Consider the following 6,000-nt stretch of genomic DNA (forward strand, 5'->3'; position numbering starts at 1 on the left):
GCTGGTTGTGGAACAAGATGTTAGAGATTTCAGTGACTTACTCCACATGAGTCACAGGACGAATAATCAGTGCACGTAACCACTCACCTGCTAGCAAAAGCCACACAAAAGGATTCTAGAATCCTCACTTTCATGACAGGGAGAGTGTTTTCAAAAGAAAAGTGGGAGAGGGGAACAGGGGTGGTCCTAAGAATAAAAGGAAGAGCTTTCCTTTGGAAAAGAGTACTAGAAAAATGTAGGCTTTTTTGCAGAGAACTAAGAAGAAACACAGATTATAAAAACCAGCAGGGATGAATCATGAAAACATTATAGTCAGTGAAGTAAACCAGACACAAATATTGTAGAATTTCACAATGAAGGGCCTGAAATTGGCATATTCATAAAGACAGAAAGTAGATACATATTACCAGGACCTGGGAGGAGAGAAGAATGAAAAGCTATTTTTAATAGGCACAGTTTGTTTGAGATGATGAAGAAGTTCTGAGAAAAGATGGTGGTCATGGCAGTACAGTATTATAAATGTACTTAATGCCACTTAATTGAATGCCTTAAGTTTCTTACAACAGTGAACTTTGTATACATTTTAGCAAAGTAAAAAAAAAAATATATATATATATGATGAAAACAAACAAGCAAAGTATTAAAGCAAGCGGGAAGGCCCAATGACAGAAAGTAACTGATACAAAGCTGTCATAAACCTGGAGAAAAAAGAATTTTCAGAGCTAGAAAAAAGAAGGAATTAGACTGGATTCTCATCTGCAAGAATTATATCATGTTCACAGAGGAAAAAATAGATGATCAAACAAGAGAGCCTGTCACTGATAAACAACTGGCTACACAAAAAGCCAGTCTTAATCAAAATCCAGGGATACTGGGTTGGAACACAAAGGCTAAAATTATACCTAAGCCCAATAAAGAAAAGGGGGGGAATAGGACATCAGAAAATCTGGCCCTGTAAGGTGTGTCCCACACCTGAGATTCAGTGATTTGGTGATTCAGAGATCTTTAAAAACATTATAAACATTCCGCATTAAGCAGTGAAAAAAAAAATGGCACGCATACTCCAGGATTACATAAAATCATTCCCTTTTGTTAAATAAATTCACTATAAAAATACCTCTGGTATTAAAGCAGCGACTCTTCAGGGGTGGTCGCCAGACCAGCAGCAACAGCCCCTTCAGGGGAGTTGTCAGAAAGGTCAGCTTCTGGGCTCCGTAGCAGACCAACTGCATCAGAAACGCGGGGATCTAGGCAGCAATCTGTGTTTTTACCGACCTCCCAGGTGACGCTAATGCTGAAGTGTGAGATGCAGCACCTCGTAAAGGAACCTAAATAAAGGCCTGCAGGTGATTAATCAGACTGATTGGCCCAAGGGCGGCCATGGGCCTTGTGCTGGAGGCAGCTGCTCTGGAAAGGGGCAAAGCACCAAAGCCCATATTGGAGGATCTTTGCCTCCTCTTCCAGATTTTCTGATTTGACTCAGAACTACTTGCCTGTTGCCAGTGTTAGGAAACCAGAGCTATAGAGAAATCTGCACAATGATTGTGCTAGTGAGACTTCACCAGGACTCTTCCTGCTTTCAGAATACCTGCAGGGTTCCTGCCTTTCCCTCTGCACATCCCCTTACTGGGAATGTATCTGCAATTTATCATGTTGTTGTTGTTTAGTTGCTCAGTCGTGTCTGACTCTTTGCGACCCCATGGACTGTAGCCCTCCAGGCTCCTCTATCCATGGGATTTCCTAGGCAAGAATACTGGAAGGTGTTGTTATTTCCTTCTTCAGGGAATCTTCCTGACCCAGGTATTCAGCTAGGGTCTCCTGCCTTGGCAGATGGATTCTTTACCTCTGAGCCACCAGGGAAACCCAATTTATTATGTAGATTTCTTCAAATATTTCAGAATGTATGGTCATATCTCAACATTGTCAAGAAACCGTTTCAAGTTAGGCCCCATCTGTTATGACTATGCAAGTATTTCTACAACACAATAGTTCAGTTGGCAATTTAAGGAGGCTCATTGAATGTGTGTTGTTTTTTCTTTTAATCTTTGCTCTTTTTTTCCTGTCATGAAATACTTGGGCATAAGGACCATATAAAGCTACTAGTAACACCCTCTGTCCATATTAGACTAAGAATATGAAACCCCCTTAACCTCAGTATAATGTCATGTTACTATTTTTTTAATCTATAGGTGTATATTTCTCTTATTTCATCTTTGAGTTTAACAAATATTAGAATTTTTCCACGTCAAAAGTATTATCATTTTTCCCAAGCTAGCCTGAGGGTCTAGTTTAATTCCACATCCTTAAGGCTGTGTATCTGCCCATCACCCTTGCTGCCCACCTGCCCCCATCCCAGGTGTCTAGATAGAACTCAGAAAGAACAAGATCAGTACCCTTTCTTGGTTCAAGGCCAGCTTCCAAAACCATCCGTGCCTCCATCTGACTTTCCAGCCTTCTAATCTGTGCTCTTGTCACTTCTCTAGGGCGTCACACCAATTTTCAACCTGAAGTTGGTATTACTTCTTTGGTCTTCAGGGGAGGAAAAATACTTCTACTCTTCTCTGATCTCTGACTAGACCTAAGAATTAAACCAACAAAAGACAAGCAGGAAAAAAACATCAGTTTTATTAGAATTTTATGTATATATGGGAACCTTCACAAGAGAATAAGGACCTGAAGAAGCAACCAGAACAAAGTTTTTATATCTTTTGGACAAAGAAATGATAAATTATAAGAATTAAAACAAACATTTTTGGAATCAGTTCAGTTCAGTTCAGTCGCTCAGTTGTGTCTGACTCTTTGCAACCCCATGAATCGAAGCACGCCAGGCCTCCCTGTCCATCACCAACTCCCAGAGTTCACCCAGACTCACGTCCATCGAGTCAGTGATGCCATCCAGCCATCTCATCCTCTGTCGTCCCCTTCTCCTCCTGCCCCCAATCCCTCCCAGCATCAGTCTTTTCCAATGAGTCAACTCTTCACATGAGGTGGCCAAAGTACTGGAGTTTCAGCTTTAGCATCATTCCTTCCAAAGAACACCCAGGGCTGATCTCCTTCAGAATGGACTGGTTGGATCTCCTTGCAGTCCAAGGGACTCTCAAGCGTCTTCTCCAACACCACACTTCAAAAGCATCAATTCTTCGGGGCCCAGCTTTCTTCACAGTCCAACTCTCACATCCATACATGACCACTGGAAAAACCATAGCCTTGACTAGACGAACCTTTGTTAGCAAAGTAATGTCTCTGCTTTTTAATATGCTATCTATTTTTGGAATAGAGGCAACAAATTATGGGAAGTGAGTAGGAGATAACCAGGGGGGTTCAAAACTAGGAAGATAAGGTTATTTTAGTAAGTTTATTTGTACAGACTCATTTCAGCATTGATTCTCAGTCTCTGGTATTAAGGACCTCTTCCTTGTCTAGGAAGACATCTTTCTCATTTAATGGCCTGTTTTTAGGTAGAAAAAGGTAGATCAGAGAGCCCTTCCTGCACCTACTGCATCTCAAGAGCCTTCAACTCAAAATCATCAGTATACCAAAATAGCATATTTTGGGGTGGCATGTCCTGAAGTCTTTCAGATACTGACTTCTTGCCATAATTTACACTGGCCCAATGGCAACCCACTTCAGTAGTCTTGCCTGGAAAATCCCATGGACAGAGCAGCCTGGTAGGCTACCGTCCATGGGGTCACAAAGAGTCGGATAAGACTGAGTGATTTTACTTTAGTCTACTTCAGGAGGTTCTTGATAACAATTGTGCAGGATCTAGGAAACAGCCCATCAAGCTAGCTTTTCTACCAGTCTTCCCAAAGGGCTTTAGAACTATTAAAAAAAAAAAAAGTGGTAAGAGGAAGTTTTCCATGTATTTTAAGTGATGATTCCTCTAAAATAAAAACATAGATATTCACTCAGTGCTGGTGACTGCTCCTGGCTAAAGTCTGAATGTAACCTACCAGCTGCCCATCTGAGAATCTGTGATTATGGGATGTATTCCTAATGGTGGAAGCAGTGCCCTGAACACTAATTAGACCTTTTATTAAGGAATGAAGGATTGCTGAGCCAATAAAACTTAGAAGGGACAAAACATAACTTCTAAAACTTTGATAGAAAAGGACATCATTTTTCAATAAGTCGTAAAAAATATGCATGGACTCAGAGTTAGCATTTCAAGGAAATAAGGTAGCCTGAATAGAAAGGATTAGCCGGTGAGCCAAATAGAAATTTTAATGCACTTTTTTCCTCCTTCCTAGTTTAGTTTAGTTAGACCATTGAATCCCATGGTTGTGGAAGAACTGGTGGTTTTATGTGCAACAGCATTATTTTTATGTCCCCATTACTGAGGACAGGAGCCAATGCTCTAGGCAGCTTTATGTATCACTAAAATGCCAAAGTTCATGAGTAGTTCAGTTCAGTAATAATAATAATAAAAACAATCATATCAGATCAGATCAGTCGCTCAGTTGTGTCCGACTCTTTGTGACCCCATGAATCGCAGCACGCCAGGCCTCGCTGTCCATCACCTACTCCAGGAGCTCACTCTGACTCATGTCCTTCGAGTCGGTGATGCCATCCAGCCATCTCATCCTCTGTCATCCCCTTCTCCTCCTGCCCCCAATCCCTCCCAGCATCAGAGTCTTTTCCAATGAGTCAACACTTCGCATGAGGTGGCCAAAGTACTGGAGTTTCAGCTTTAGCATCATTCCTTCCAAAGAAATCCCAGGGCTGATCTCCTTCAGAATGGACTGGTTGGATCTCCTTGCAGTCCAAGGGACTCTCAAGAGTCTTCTCCAACACCACAGTTCAAAAGCATCAATACTTCAGTGCTCAGCCTTCTTCACAGTCCAACTCTCACATCCATACATGACCACAAGAAAAACCATAGCCTTGACTAGACGAACCTTTGTTGGCAAAGTAATGTCTCTGCTTTTCAATATTCTATCTAGGTTGGTCATAACTTTTCTTTCAAGGAGTAAGCGTCTTTTAATTTCATGGCTGCAGTCACCATCTGCAGTGATTTTGGAGCCCAAAAAAATAAAGTCTGACACTGTTTCCACTGTTTCCCCATCTATTTCCCATGAAGTGATGGGACCGGATGCCATGATCTTCGTTTTCTGAATGTTGAGCTTTAAGCCAACTTTTTCACTCTCCACTTTCACTTTCATCAAGAGGCTTTTGAGTTCCTCTTCACTTTCTGCCATAAGGGTGGTGTCATCTGCATATCTGAGGTTATTGAGATTTCTTCTGGCAATCTTGATTCCAGCTTGTGCTTTTTCCAGTCCAGCGTTTCTCATGATGTACTCTGCATAGAAGTTAAATAAGCAGGGTAACAATATACAGCCTTGACGTACTCCTTTTCCTATTTGGAACCAGCCTGTTGTTCCATGTCCAGTTCTAACTGTTGCTTCCTGACCTGCATACAAATTTCTCAAGAGGCAGATCAGGTGGTCTGGTATTCCCATCTCTTGAAGAATTTTCCACAGTGTATTGTGATCCACACAGTCAAAGGCTTTGGCATAGTCAATAAAGCAGAAATAGATGCTTTTCTGGAATTCTCTTGCTTTTCCATGATCCAGCGGATGTTGGCAATTTGATCTCTGGGTCCTCTGCCTTTTCTAAAACCAGCTTGAACATCAGGAAGTTCACGGTTCACATATTGCTGAAGCCTGGCTTGGAGAATTTTGAGCATTACTTTACTAGCATGTGAGATGAGTGCAATTGTGCAGTAGTTTGAGCATTCTTTGGCATTGCCTTTCTTTGTGATTGGAATGAAAACTAACCTTCTCCAGTCCTGTGGCCACTGCTGAGTTTTCCAAATTTGCTGGCATATTGAGTGCAGCACTTTCGCAGCATCATCTTTCAGGATTTGGAATAGCTCAACTGGAATTCTATCACCTCCACCAGCTTTGAGTAATAGTGAATATAATGCTAGGCTAAACTGTAGTAACAAAAATGCACAAGTCATGATGGATTAACACAATCAACTCTTATTTCGTGTTCACA

At 41.4% G+C, this 6,000-nt stretch overlaps 1 long non-coding RNA gene across 7 annotated transcripts in view; it reads right to left on the reverse strand.

The window, feature by feature from the left end:
• The window catches only part of LOC112586947, a 506,468-nt gene extending 505,147 nt beyond the window's left edge, over positions 1-1,321 (reverse strand). For 3 of the 7 annotated variants that reach the window (XR_006553467.2, XR_006553471.2, XR_006553470.2), the window contains exon 1: positions 1,118-1,317. This is a non-coding gene — a long non-coding RNA (uncharacterized LOC112586947). Of the gene's footprint in view, positions 1-1,117 lie in introns of all 7 variants that reach the window. The other 4 variants (XR_006553469.2, XR_006641422.1, XR_006553468.2 and 1 more) reach the window with 3 other exon arrangements.
• Positions 1,322-6,000: the final 4,679 nt, after the last annotated feature.

Source organism: Bubalus bubalis, chromosome 9 (genome assembly GCF_019923935.1).
Source record: "Bubalus bubalis isolate 160015118507 breed Murrah chromosome 9, NDDB_SH_1, whole genome shotgun sequence".
Classification (NCBI taxonomy): domain Eukaryota; kingdom Metazoa; phylum Chordata; class Mammalia; order Artiodactyla; family Bovidae; genus Bubalus; species Bubalus bubalis.